The following is a 15,222-nucleotide window of genomic DNA, read 5'->3' on the forward strand; positions in this document are numbered from 1 at the left end:
CCAGGTCCCTGTTGTTGTTGGGGTGGTGGGTTAACCTGGGTGCCCTGTAGTGGTGGACACACCGCTGATTGACCTGTCCTGGGTAGGGAGGTATGGGCCCGCTTGGTGGGTGCTGTGCTGGTGTTCCCAGAGGGTGGAAGGTCGGTGTTGGGCTGTGGCTGGGCAAGGGGAACCGACTGTCCTGAGGCCCACGATGGTCCGGGCTGGTCATCAAGATCCAGTAGGGCAGGGCTGCTGTCGTCACTGTGGGCCTCTTCTGGGGGTGGAGTGGTGTTGTCTGGACCCTCTGGTGTGGTGACGTTCCTTTGGGTTCCTGCGGGGGTATGAGTACATGATTATTGCATGTGTGTGTTTCATGGTGTGCAATGTTTGGGTGTGCGTGTACACCAGTGCAGGCATTCCTGTGTGGGGGCTTGTGTGCTGATGGTTGGGGGGTGTTCTGGGTCTGTGCAGTGGGCATGCTTTAGTGATGGGTATCCATGCTTAGTTATGTCATGCAGGTCTTGGGGTTGGGATGGGTGGTTGGTGTCATGGTTAGATTAGTGAGGATTTGGGGTGATAGGGGAGGGTGTGAGGGTGTGGGTGTGTGATAGCATGCAAGTAGGGTGGGGGATATGATAGTTAAGATTTGACTTACCAGTGTTCGTTCCTCCAACGACTCCTGCGAGGCCCTCAGGGTGCAAGATGGACAAGACTTGCTCCTCCCATGTTGTTAGTTGTGGGGGAGGAGGTGGGTGTCCGCCGCCAGTCCGCTGTACCGCTATGTGGTGCCTGTATACCGTGGAACGCACCTTCCCCCGTAGGTCGTTCCATCTCTTCCTGATGTCCTCCCTATTTCTTGGATGCTGTCCCACAGCGTTGACCCTGTCAACTATTCTTTGCCATAGCTCCATCTTCCTGGCTATGGATGTGTGCTGTACCTCTGAGCCAAATAGCTGTGGCTCTACCCGTAGGATTTCCTCCACCATGACCCTGAGCTCCTCCTCAGAGAAGCAGGGGTGTCTTTGGCGTGACATGGGGTGGTGTGTGTGAGGTGTGGGGTGGTGTATGTGTTGATGAGTGTGGTGAGTGTAGTGGTATGTGGTGTTTTGTGCGTGGGTGTTGTGTGGGTGATGGTGTAGTGTGCCTCTGTGTGATGGGGTTCTCTATTCTGTGCTGTCTCTCTATGGCCTTCTCTCTAATTTTGGGTCGTAGGGGTTTGTGGGTGATGTGGGTGTGTGTTTTATATTGTGTTAGATGTGTGGGAGTGTTGTTTGTATGTGTATCAGGTGTGTGTATTTGGATTTGTCCAATGTGGCGGTGTTTTGGAGATGTGTGTGTAATTTGAGCGCGGCGGTGCGTACCGCCAATGGAATACCGTGGTTGAAAGACCGCCGCCTGGATTCGTGGGTCCTAATGGCATGGGCGTGTTTCTGTTAGCGTGGAGGTGGAGGATTTGTTTCCGCATGTTTATCGCTGACCTTTGGTGTGGCGGGATTGTGTGGGTGTTTGACTTTCGGCGGATTCCGTGATGTGTGTCATAATAGCTGTGGCGGGCTCCCGCCGCGGCGGCGGTGTATTGCCGGTCTTCTGCACGGCGGTAAGCGCCTTTTACCGCCAATGTTGTAATGACCCCCTAAATGTTATGAAAAAGAAAAAAACAAGGCAGGTGGTCTTTTCCCTCTATGCACCCAGGATCTGGTAAAACATCCATGTATCCATCAGGACCGCCCCAACCAGGGCCGAACTGGGCAGGGCCTGGCAGATTTTGTTATACCAGCCCCCATAGGATGCACAGCAAGCGAGCCTGACCACTACAGTGAGGTTGGGAGGATGCGGGCTCCACCCCCAAGAAATTTGGGAAATACTGGCAAAAATATTCAATTGTTTTCATTTTTAAAGCATAGTAAATGATGACCTTAAAGTTCACCAGCAGAAAGGAATATTTATTGGGGTTCTTCAATGACTGCCTCACCATTACCTTCTAACAGTGCCTCTCGTCTCTACGTAGCCCCTCTCGTGTATTTTTCATTTGTTTTATAGCACCTCTTTTACCAGCATGGGGTATTGGAGCACTTTGCATCACACACACAGACAATGAATTATATATGTGTATATCAGTATATAAAAAATGTTCACAAAGGGGGCTAAAAGGTGTTAGATTTATGTCATCCATACTGGTAGGCATTTTTAAGAGTTCTTGATCTGGGGAATCATAAACTCGGGATTCAGAATGTAACACAGTGGTTAGGGTTGACTTTTCTAATATAAATTTATTTCTACCCAAACAAATGCTTTTTAGCAAAATTAAGATAATGAAAGGCTGGGAAATAACACAACTTTCTAGCTTGTACCATGCAGTTTGCACGCAGCTCTTTGATGACAGTTCATAGATCGGTGTGCTAGTCTATTTTTTCAATTTATGAACTACACAGTAACAAAAGGAGCTTTGTGACAAAAGCAGAATCCATCTGAGTGGTGCACATAAAATACTGTCCTGTGATCTGCAAAGCACACGTTCTTTGATGCAGGCATATTAACTTTCTGTGCTACTCAGTGCTTAATTTGTGCTTGTTGTTTCCGGTGCTGAGCACCAGCACTTATTTTTGAGGGCCGGCTCTTAGTCTTCTGCCTCAAGCATGTGCTGTGCGCAAAAGACACATATGGCAAAGACGGAGGAAGGGAAAAACAAAAAAGCGTCACTAAGGGAGAAATTAGAAAGATGCAAGAGTGAGCTGAAGGGTAAGAGAGCGGCTTTGCATGGATTGAAGAGGCCCTAAATGGCTTCAGGATTACGCTGCCTCAGTATTCTGTGTTCACGCATTTAATTGCAGCAGCTGGGTGTTTAAGAGGAGGGCTTTGGGCACCGGCACCTTTTTATTTACAAATTAAGCACTGGTGCTACCTAAGGTGAGTCAAAACTGCCACTAGACAAAACCCTGATTTCTCTGCAGAAGGTATATTAATCACCAGCGTTATCTCAGCACTTTCATTGTGTCTGAAAACTGTTGGATGTACAAGGAACTCTGCAATACTTTTAAAGCTGCTGCACTGCTACAAAACCGGCCCCCAGTGACAAAAGTGGCCCCCACACTTCCAGCCTCCCGGGGAAACACCCGATGCCCCCTATGGCAAGTTTGGCCTTGGCCCCAATGCATCTCCAATTTATGAAAGAGTTGAAACCGTATCTCTTTAAAGAACACTACATGACAATGCATTCATCACCCGAAACCCAGCGACTCTCCTATCACTTGTTGAGTTTATGCTCGTCATTGACCCTGTACAACGCTTATCTGCCTTTTAAGCTAGATGTTTACTATACAAATACCACATACATGCACAATCATTGTCATGAACTGTCAATGGAAAAATTGTGTTTTGGTAAGAGTTATGTTTCTGCACTGGTTGGTCAACATAGATATTAGATCCAAAATTGCAATGCAACAGCGTTGTAATCGGGTTACATAAATGGACCACTTGATTTGATATACACAGAGGTGCTATTTAGCACCAGTTCACACTTTCTCTGAGTATGGCCCTTTGGGGCTCCAGCCCTACTTCACTTTAGGTGTTTGGTTCAAATCAACATCAGGGGCTGCATGATATGTATTCACAAGGCAATGCTATCATTATTTCATGTGAAAAACCTATGCAGCCTCATTTTGAGCTGGGTGGTCTAGTCACCCAACCACTAGTTTAGGGAGGGGGAGTACCTACCACAGCAGCACTTTCGTATTGCTTCCCAATCCCTTGACGTTGCACCTCCATTGCTCCAGCCCTCTACCCATTCATCCAGATTGATATTCTGCTTCCTTCCTGCCTGTACCCCTCAATTAATGTTTTTTTTTTCAATAACAGCCCCTCAATTTAGAGGCGTATTTCCAGGACCCACATTTTAAATGTCCCTGAAATTCCTTCATGAACTTTTTTGTGTTTATTTGCAAAGCTGCCATGGTTAACATGAAGGTGACAAACAGAAAATTCACGCTGGAGACAATTGCATCTTAGTGATGCCCTAAGTTGGGTGGGCAGTTCAATTACATTTAGCTGGCATTATGGCCGCCACAAAATCGTTCCTAACAGTACAGTCAGTAGTGGCTCCACCACATTCTCTGTCCTCATGCAGGATAATGAAGACGAGGAGGGCATGGGCTTTTTCTGTTTTTTGTGCATGTCCCAATACTGCTGTCCTCTAAATCACATCCCTGCTTTTTTCCATCATTAGTATACACAGTTTACCAATGCTAGTAAGCAGTGGCATACAACTTTATTGTATTGTGTAGTACTGTAGTTGAATTTATATAGTGCTTCCTACCTCATGAGGTGTTAAAGCGCTTTATGCTGGCCAGAACGCTACTTCAAACCCCAAGCTTAGTGGTCAGTCCAGTGGTCATGGGTTATTGTTGGTTATTGGTTTAGTCTTGCACTCTCAAAGAAACCATTATATGTATTTACCCCAATTTCTTTGTAGTATACTCAATTAATAGATGTTAGCTGTGATTGTTAGTGGGGGGAGGTGTGTGAGTTCATGCAGATGAGCTAGGTATTGTCAGGGTGCAGGAGTGTGACTTGAATGAAAAAGTCAGAACCTGGACAAAAAGCCCATTATAAATATTATGAGGTGAACAAAGTATGCCATTCCTAATGAGCACTAATAAAGGGCATGATTTAGTGTTTGGTATAAAGGGTACTCGCGCAAATGCAACAGACGTCCCTACCCGCCAAACTGACAGTATACCCACCTCAATAAGGGTTGGGCTGACCTTAAATATTTTTAATGGACAACTGTTGGGTCTGTCAATGAAATATTTCCTCTGACAGCCTGACAAAGTAGGAGCCAATGGAGGAAGGATTTTACATGATCCGCCCTGTATAGGGTGGACTTTGTGAAGGTTTTTTCCCCATGTCACTCACCACCAAAAAAACCCTGACAGTAAGAGACAGGAAAAAACAATAATGACCCCCAAACCCTCCTATCCTGGGTAAAAACTACCTGTGTGTGTGTGAGTGTTTGTGTCATTAGCTTCATTTTTTAAAACAAACTCACACTTTACAAGTTTGTTTTTGAAAAACAAAAAACATTTGTAAAGTTTGCTCACCAACCATCGTGGCTGACGACACTATCCATCAAATTTGTCATACTTTAGCAAGATCCACCATCAGTCTGAATTTGATGTGCAGTGGTCCTCGGGATGGCTAAAGTAATGAACTCTGCCATTCCAACAAGAACTGTTTGACCGACAAACTCTAAATCAGTCCCTTAATTCGAACCCTTCCTATCAGAATGGCAAAACTAGCCTTTCTACCAGTGAAGGATATTAACGCAACACAACAAGACATGTAATCTGGACCCCATTTTCTTAATATCTATTAGGCATGTTTTCTTTTCAACTAACTTGTTTAACTGCTTTATTTTAAGATTGTTTACAGGGCTTATATTTTAGAAACGCTGCATCGATGTTTTGCACTAAGATTTTGTAATTCATGTTGACAGCAGAGTCAAAGACTAGTGAACGAATTAAAACATTATTTTTCCTTGTTAAAAGTATAGTGTTCTAGGTACACTAGGTATGTTACCATGCAGAGTTCTTCCTCCTAATGTACACCTGCAAAGCCTCTGCTTTTTTACACGGTCATGATTTGTATTATTTCTTTGGTCCACTTTGGTCGCAGGGCAGACTGGGAGTCTGTGCCTTCGTCCAGCACGCAAGGAAGAGGAGTGCGGTGCGGGACCGCACGGAACAGGTAAGTGTGTTTTTTAAAATGTTTTTTTATTTAATTAAATTACATTTTAGTGCCCCCACCCGTGCCTCCTCCCCGCCCGCCCCTTCCGCGGCCTGCGAGCCGCTAGTGGGCAGAATATTGTTACAACAATATTGAGGGACATATGGTCTGTAGACAAAACAGAGACAGTTGCTGGAGCTGTTGCTTGTCTAATTGGGTTAGCCAGAGAACCAGAGAGATGGACAAAGGGCAGATCTCCGTGCTATTTGGTAAACCCTGAGCCTTTCATATTCAAGTCTCATTCCCTTGCATGCCCTACACTGTTCTGCTGCAACTTACTCGATTCAGTATGGTTTCTAAATGCAATTGTTTTGTCTCCGCTTCTTTGGAACAAACCTAACTGATCACAACAGTAAGCTATACTGGAGGTCACAAGGAAGAGAGGTGAATAAAAGGACATGCCAGCAAAGTACCACACTATGAATGGCATCAGACCCTTTATCGCCCCACACACCCTTGATAGAAATGAAACCCCTTGATATTAAAGACCAACCTGCTATGTGTACTATGCCTCTATGTCAAAGCGTCTCTCCTTAGGGTCATTGGAGGGACAGTGGGCACCTTACAGCTTCATTTGTGCAAGGCAGTATGGTACAGCACTGGTGTGCTTCAGGTTTATGGAGCACACCATGGGGCTGATTTAAGAGCTCCTAGCGCCTCCTTGCGCCACATTAGTATAATTTTTTTTACGCTACTGTGGCTCAACGAGGCAAAAATTGCAGCCCCAAATATACAAGGTGGCGGAGTGCATGCATTGTGCCACGTTGTAACCCCTTGCACTACATTATGCCTGTGCCAGCTAATCCAGCAAAGCTCCAAACTAGCATTAGAAATTTTGACGCTAGTTCCCTAACTACTGCCAAGATGCGCTGTATCTTAGATACGGCGCGCACACAGCGGCGTTAGAGGGGTGCTAAGGGGCTCGAGAAAAGTGACGCTGCACTGGGTGCAGCGCCAGTTTTCTTAAATCTGGCCCCATGTCCTTTCCCTGGTCACCACAGCAGGTACAGCAAGAATTCTGATTTTCCTAGCTTTAGTGAAGGAAAGTCTAGCTTTTATTAAAGACACGGAGGCGAGTATTATGCTTCCTTTTCTTGCTTTATTATCAATAGCAGCCAAGATAAAACACGCAAACAAGAACTACATATCCCATGAATCAAGAAAAAATATATGTCGTACATGAAGTCATAAACAAATAACCAATAGAAAGCACCCAACCCCAATAACTGTCTTGACTGCGAGCAACAAGTCCTCTTTTCTTGCGAGAGCATGTCAAGGTGAACGAAACAAAGGAATAATAACCAAAATAATGGAAAAAGCCATCAATAGCGTAAAAAAGTATTTTGCACAGTCCAGGGCTGATGGAGGAATCGGATTCAGGAGGTACCCATAACAACCGGAAAGCATTAAGCGATGATCGTGAAGAATGTCAGAAGGAGAGACTTCCTGAGGAAGGGTCTTGGAAACCAAACAAACATCTTCAAGACGAAGCGAGTGGTGCAGGGGGAGCCGGCACTGAAATAGAAATGGGAGGGTTAATAAAAGCGGTGGGATGATACTCGCCTCAGTGGCTTTAATAAAATCTAGACTTTCCTTCACTAAAGCTAGGAAAATCTGAATTTTATTACAAGAACGGAGGCTCCTATTATGCTTGTTTAAAGCATGTTAATAACAGAATCGGCCACAGAAGAAATTGGTTTACAATAAAAAGTTCTAAAAGTGGAAACATTAGACCAGTCTGCTGATCTAAGAATGTCCTCCAAACGAGCTCTAACCCAAAGGGCCTTAGAAGCCATAGCACCTCTGGCGGAATGTGCTCCAAAGGAACTGGTGTCAATATCCCGCAAGGGTCATAACCCATTTAACCCATCGAGCAAGGGTAGGGGAAGAGACGGGTTTATTAGGTTTAGAGAAAGAAATAAGCAACTGGGGAGAGGAGGACGTTCTTAAATCTGCGGTTTTTGCAATGTAAACCTTTAAACAGTTACCAACACAGAGTTTAGGATGCAAAGGAAAATACGGGTAATGAATCACAGAAATATTTGTCTTTGTCCTTCTATGAACTCTGAAAGACACATTAGTAGGAGAAAACTGGACGTGAATATGTTCGGCAGAAATAGCAGATCTATAAGTATTTACTGTTCTGTATGCTTTTCCCTGGGAGGCTAGGGACGCTAAAAAATGAATGACTAAAGTCACATCGGCTGAAAAGGGATCTGAATTCCTGTCCAAGCACCAGCCACACCAGACCAACCAGGCAGACTTGTAAGCCTTAGTCGTTCCTGGAGCCCAAGAGTGGCGGATGTACTGGGCAGCTTCCTCCGAAATTCCGGGGGTTCTCCAGGCTGACCCGAAATCTTCCATGCTACCAGAGTTAAGGTGTGGTGGAGAATCATATCGTGAGGACGACCCTCCAGATCGAGAAGGAGCTCCGGAAAGGGTGGGATTAGGACCGGAAAATCGATTGACAGTTCCAGAACCAAAGGGAACCAAGCCTGGGTTTGCCAAAAGGGAGTCACTAATACCAGGGAGGCTCGTTGACGACGAACCTGGGCCAGGACTCTGGCTATCATCATGAAAGGAGGAAAGGCAAAGTTGAGATGGAAAGACCAATCCTGGAGAAAAGCGTCCGTAGAAAGAGCTTGAGGATCCGGTCTCCAGCTGTAAAACCCTGGGAGGTGAGAGTTCATTCGAGAAGCGAACAGATCTATCGTCATGGCACCGAATTTCGAAGAAAGTTTGTTGAACACTAAAGGATGAAGACGCCAATTGCTGGAATCTTTTAGATGGCGTGAACACCAATCCGCTATTGTGTTCATTTTGCCCGGTAGATATTGTCCCCTGACCGACAATTTCCGAAGAAGGCAAAACTCCCAAAAGCTTTTGGCTAGATCTGCAAGAGGTTTGGATTTTGTTCCTCCAAGATGATTGATATACTTTACTGCGGAAATATTGTCCATCTTCAAAAGAACAGAGCAATTTACCTTGTCCTTTGCGAAAGTCTTTAGTGCAAAGGAACCTGCAAGCATCTCAAAACAATTGATGTGCAGTGCAGACTCCTTCTCTGACCATACGCCCCCAGTCAAGACGTTGCCACATCTTGCGCCCCAACCTGTCTGACTTGCAGCGGATTCTACTACTAGATCTGGGGCCGAAGAGAAAATTGCTCTCCCGTTCCATGCTTCCAAATGATTGAGCCACCACTGTATCTCTGCTCGAGAGTCCTGATCCAAAAGAATTACATCCGAGCACTGAAGACCTCTGCGGAGATGTCAAATCTTTAGCCTCTGAAGGGCTCTGTAATGTAAAGGACCTGGAAATATGGCCTGAATGGATGAGGCCAAGAGGCCTACAATTCTTGCCAGAGATCGAAGAGAGAGGACAGAAAGATTGAGGACTTGCCGAAGCTCGTGTTTTATTCGACTCACTTTCTGATGGGGTAGAGACAGGGATGTTGTTTTGGAATCTATCAAATCTTCCACCTAAGTCGAGGGAGCAAGAGAAGACTTTTCCATGTTTACCAGAAAACCTAGGGACTGCAAAAGATGAAGGCAAATGTGTAAATGCTATAACAGGGTGTCCTTGTTCTGAGCCGTAATGAGAAAATCGTCTAGATAGATGATCAATTTTATTCCCTGAGCTCTTAAATAAGCTACCACTGGCTTCATCACCTTTGTGAAACACCAGGGAGCGGAAGCAAGGCCGAAAGGGAGAGCAGTGAACTGGAAAATTGAGCCTTCCCACTGAAATTGTAGGAATTTCCTGTAAAAAGGATGGACAGGAATCGCAAAATAAGCGTCCTGGAGATCTAGACGAACGAACCAATCGCCTTCCATCAAGATGTCTCTGAGATGGAGAATAGTCTCCATTTTGAAATGATTGTAAACAACATAGTTGTTGAACAATTTCAGATTTATCACTGGACGAAACTTTTTTTTTTCTTTTGGACCAGAAAAATAGTACTGAGAAAACCAGAGGGGTGAAAGCAAGTTTCTTCTATTACGTTTTTTGAAATCAAAGACAGAATCTCTAATTTTATTAAACATGATTGTTCCTGGCAAAACCTTAGTGGGGGAGGAGGACAAGGTTGGCTGGGAACTTGATACAGGTCTAGGCAATACCCTTGAATGGTCTGAAGAACCCATGGATCCGCAGTAATTTGATACCAATTTGAAAGAAAATGTGCCAATTGACCTCCCACAAGAAGAGGGCCAAAACTTACATTTCTTACCTGAGACTTGTCCTCCTCTTTGACGGTAACCTCTGCTCCTGAAACCCCTCCCTCTTTGAGAGTAGAACTGAGGTCTGAATTCAGGGAAGTAGAACGAGGAGCCTCTGAGGGGAGGGAACTGCCACCACGGGAGGTGAAGCGGCCAGTAAAGCGCCTCCTCCCTTTACCTGCCCTGCCAAAAACCCTGGAGCTGAAAATCTTCTTTAATGAGACCTGAGCCTTATCCAGGGTCGCGAAGGTAGAAACATATTTACTGAGTTCCTTTTATAAACTAGTCCCCAAAAAATAGACCATTAGCTTGCTGTCCTTCTTCTCTGGCTGACAGGCTGCCCAATTTAGGGTCCATTTTAAGCACAATACTTTTTCGTCTTTCCTGAGAAATAGCGGTGTTCGCATTACCCAAAATGCAAAATGCCCGGTGGGCCCAGTTAGAAAGAGTAGCAGGGTCAATTTGTGAGCCTTCCAACCTGGCCTCTTCAGCCAAATCAAGAATTCTGGTCAGAGGACCAACAAGGTCAAAAAGTCTGTCCTCGCAAATGGACCACGCCATATCGACCCCTTTCTTAGGATCTTAACCATATTTGGAGAAAAATAAAACCGTATTAGGATCAATAATGGGAGTGGAAGTGATGCTGTGAGGAAGGGAGGGACGGGGACATTCAGAGCACAATTTGTTTCTCATGGACTTGTCCAAAGAGTGTCTTAATTGAAGCAAAACATTTTCCGCCACATGTTCAGACGGGAACAATTCAGTAGAGTTTGGGTGGTCTATCAAAGTGGGATCAAACATTGGTTCCCCCAAAGCATCAAGAACAGTAAAATCATTTATATTTGAAGATAGGTCCGAATCAGAAAGAGAAATGTTTTGCCTTTTCTCTAGAGGCCCTTGCCAGGGATCATCAAAACTGAGTATCATCGTTTTCCCCATCATCATACTCCATATCATCATCTGTGTCCCTCAACTGTATAATATTAAAAGGAGAGGGACCCATTTCCACCATATGAAACTCCTTATGGGGGCAGGACCAGCAAATTGGGGAGACTCATCAGCGCTAGACATAGCCTGTACCTTAGAAATGGTGCGCTTTTCCTTTTAATTGGCTCAGAAACATTAGCATTTTGGGTAGACAGTTTTTTAAAAGAAAGTTCCAGCTTTTTAGACATATGCAACATAGATGTTGACACAGCCTGCTGAACAGTATCTTGAATAAAAGTATTCAAATCAGTGCAAAAATTATCAATGTCAACGTTATTATTATCTTCAGAAGCTTTTTTAGACCTTTTCTAGAAATATTAAATAAGTTCTGGGGCAGAAAAGCTCACAAATTGAAAAAGGTAGGAAAAAAGAATAAATAAATTGTATACTAAAATCAAACCAGTGAAGAAAGGGTTAAAAATGTGCTGTGGGCTATGGGCGTATGCAGGGGGAGTGTAAAAAATGAAAGACACTCCCCCAAAACCAAAAAAGGCTTGAGGAGGCGTGACTCGCTCCTCGACTCCGCCCGAAGCAGGAACTGTCTGCTGGAGACGGTATTAAAACCGCCGAGGAGCCAGAGGGAAGAACGCGTTTGTAGATGCAGGAAAACCCTGAAGAAAGCTTGCCGAGACGCGCTGCCGCTGCGCGATGCAGGCTCTTCTGAGGAAAGCGCTCGAGTGAGACGCGTACCTTAGAAGAGTGAGGCAGGAGAGCCGAACGTTCGGCTCCTCAAGCGACGCGTGAACAAAGCGCTCGCTTTAGATTTTAGAAAACCAACAGGAAACCATAAGCCAGTTAAAAAACACAACAGATTATACATACCACAAAATAAAATACTTAAATTAAGAGAATAACAGCAATATTATATGTAAGGTGTAAAATAGAATTTATCTTGACTGCGAGCAGCAAGAAAAGAGGACTTGTTGCTCGCAGTTAAGACAATTATTGGGGTTGGGCTCTTTCTATTGGTTATTTGTTTATGACTTCATGTATGACATATATTTTTTCTTGATTCATGGGATATGTAGTTCTTGTTTGCGTGTTGTATCTTGGCTGCAATTGATAATAAAGCAAGAAAAGGAAGCATAATGGGAGTCTCCGTTCTTGTAATAAAATCGAGGGACTTCTTTAATATCAGTGGATTCCCACTCACCGTGGTGATCATGGAAGACACACACACAGTCATCAAGAAGCCCCACAGATGCCCCTTTAATACTTAAACCGCAAAGGATATGTAAACTGCAACATATAGTTGACATGTTCTTGAGAATTATGTCTCAAGATCTTCAAGGGTTCATGCGCCTGAATGTTTCTTTCCACTACAATAAAGATCTGATGGAAAGCCACATATGAAGTGTCATCATATGGATTTTGAGGCCCTTCAACACGTATTTTGGGCGCCCCTATTCATCAATTTAATGCAAGTTTCCTCCTAATTGAACACTGCATGGTGCCAAGCAAACTTTCAGAAACAGAATTCACACAAACAGTTCAAATATGTCTTTCCAGGGCCCTCATAAATATTTCAGATGCCCCTGGGTATAGAGAGAGAGACATTCAGAGGTAGAGGTGGGCAGGGAGGAGAGAGTCTGATACATGGAAATATACAGAGGTGAGCTATATAAAAAGAAAGTTCTCCAGGAGGCCCCTTGGAAGGTGGGGACCCTGGGCAATTGTCTACTTTGCCCATTCCTTATATGGTCTCTGCTTAGGTGCTTATCTTGCTGCTTGGTGTTTACTCCTTGCAATATTTGAGGAGGTCGTTGGCAACCTTGTTTTCTCATTATGCCATGCTGCTAGCGGCTTTGGAGTCTCCTGGTGCCTATCCTGCATGTCCATACGTGAATTCGTTTTTTTCCCCCCACGGAAATCTCATCTTATAATACTTGACCTTCAGGTGTGCTGCAGTTTGGCTTTGATGTGATTAGGCATAGAACAGATTGCAGTGGTTGGTCCATGTGATTTTTCTGGCCTTGTGGAGCAGCTTACCTGTTTGCAGTATCTCTGTGTCGGGATTATCATTTCTTCTTTGGGAAAGTCTGGCATCTTGATAGCTTCCACTGGTCTAGTTCTGTTATGCATTGTGGTATAGTCAAGCCACTCTCTGGTGTCAGTGCTGCTGTCTCACTGGTTACATACTCAGTGGTGGTGGTGACTTTGACTTGCAGCTGCAGGCTGCCACTGTCTGGGGATGTTGGTGAGCCTCTCTTTGGGCTTTCCAGGCAATGGAGATTTCTGGCTGCTATTAGCTCTTAGTTTGGTTCACAGCAGTGGCAGCATAATACAGCATTATACATCAGAAGGGATGACAGATATTTTGACATAAATGTAGACCATCTGCGAACGTAGACTGAAATTTGACACAACGATACTGACATAGGTGCAGTATTCTATCTTTTTCAGTCACTTTTATTTCACCTGGAAACAGCTGTAAATCCATTATTACGAGAAGAATGATGAACGAGCATTGGCAAAGCCAATGGGTCTCGCCTATGCACTAGCTATTGGCTTTGCCAATTTATTTTAGTCATGTTGTACACCAGCATGGCTGCTACTCAATATGGCTAAAAGTTAGTAGCATACAGGAGTCGCATGGGGTGTCATAAAGTGGAAGGGCGAAGAGTGGAGTAGAGTCTTGTAGAGTGGATTGGCAGATTGTGTTGTGTATTGGAGTGGCATAGTGTGGAGCTGCGTAGAGTGGCATACACTGGAGTGGCACAGAGTAGTGTGGACTAGTGTGGAGTGCATTGGAGTAGTGTGTTGCAGAGTATAGTGGTTTAGAGTGCAGTGGCATTGAATTCAGTGGCATATAATGCAGAGTTATAGAATGCAGTGACATAGATAAGAGTGGAGCATAGTAGAGTGCAGTGGTTCAGAGTGGGGTGGTACAGAGAAGAGTGGCGCAGAGTAAAGTGGCACAGATTAGAAAAGCACAGAGTAGAGCAGTGCAGAGTGGAATGGTGCAGAGTAGAGTGAAGTAGAGTGCAGTGACATAGAGTGGTGCAGAGTAGAGTATAGTGCAGTGACAGAGTGCAGTGGCATAGAGTGGAGTAGTGCAGAGTAGAATCTCAGAGAGCAGTGGCGTAAAATACAGTGATGCAGAGACTTGCATGGGAGAGAGGTGTTACCTCTTTCTCACAGGAAGCCGAACAGGTGTTAGACCAAAAGGTCAGCTTCAAAGGAGAAGCCACATTTGAACGGCACTTGAAAGAGGAGCTGCTGTATTGTTCAGGCAGACAGACTGGCACTAGGGATAGGGAAGTGGAAGCCAGTTTTCAAAGTGGTTTTCCAGGGGAGTGTAGCACCTTTAGTAGCCACACCTCTGAGTTGGGCTAGGGAGATCTGGATGCTGAGGGAGGGGTTCTGCTGTGTTGGGAGTAAGATGAAAGCCAGATGACAAACTTCCCAGGAAGTGGTCATCGGAAAGGAGGGAACCTGGTAGCCCATTGGCTACTAACTACGCCTACCATGAGTGAACTTTCAGAGCATAAAATGGGTACCCCTTGCAGCCAGAACTCAGATCTTAATTGGACTAGAAGAAAAAAGCTTGAAGAAGGATTGCCCTCCTGCACTGTGGTACCAGAAAAGGGAGGCTGCACTGGCGTGGACTGCACCTGCTGAAACTGCTGGCTAACAAATAAGAGAGACTGTGTCTGCTGTGTGCTGATAATGAAGAAGTTGCCTCCAGAGCTCAGCCAAAGCAAAGAGACTCCAAGGTTCAGTTACTTGACCTCATTTCCACAGCACAGGGCCACAACAGCTGAAAAGCCTACTGGTGTAAGTTGGTACCCCTTTATCTTCAGACTGCTGCTGTGAAGCACCAGTGACCAGGACCCAATGCCCAAAGTTGCACCCGAGTTTGCTGAGCCCAGGCAAGTCATTGGAGTGCCGCTTGGTCACCAAGAAGCCAGGTTATTGCCCAGGGAAGGTTTTGGCTGTGACCCTGATACCAGGTGATCCAGTCCCCAAGTAGGGTATCCGTAAGGGCTTTGTTAAAGGGGGTAATGGTTCGGCTGAAGCACCACTGTCAGGACATTCATCTTCACTGCCACTGTGGGCAATTGAAGGTTCAGGACCTCAGATGCACTCCGCACCACCATTTCAAATTAGGCACCCTCCTCTGTAGCCAAGTGGGGGGGAGACCAGACCTGGTGTCTGGTGAGGTGTCCAAACCACTGGCATCTGCCAGGTACTTTTACTACTTGTCCTCTGGTTTATCAAATGGATGGTGGTAGCCATAAGGATCCTCAGA

Source organism: Pleurodeles waltl, unplaced genomic scaffold, assembly GCF_031143425.1.
Source record: "Pleurodeles waltl isolate 20211129_DDA unplaced genomic scaffold, aPleWal1.hap1.20221129 scaffold_141, whole genome shotgun sequence".
Classification (NCBI taxonomy): domain Eukaryota; kingdom Metazoa; phylum Chordata; class Amphibia; order Caudata; family Salamandridae; genus Pleurodeles; species Pleurodeles waltl.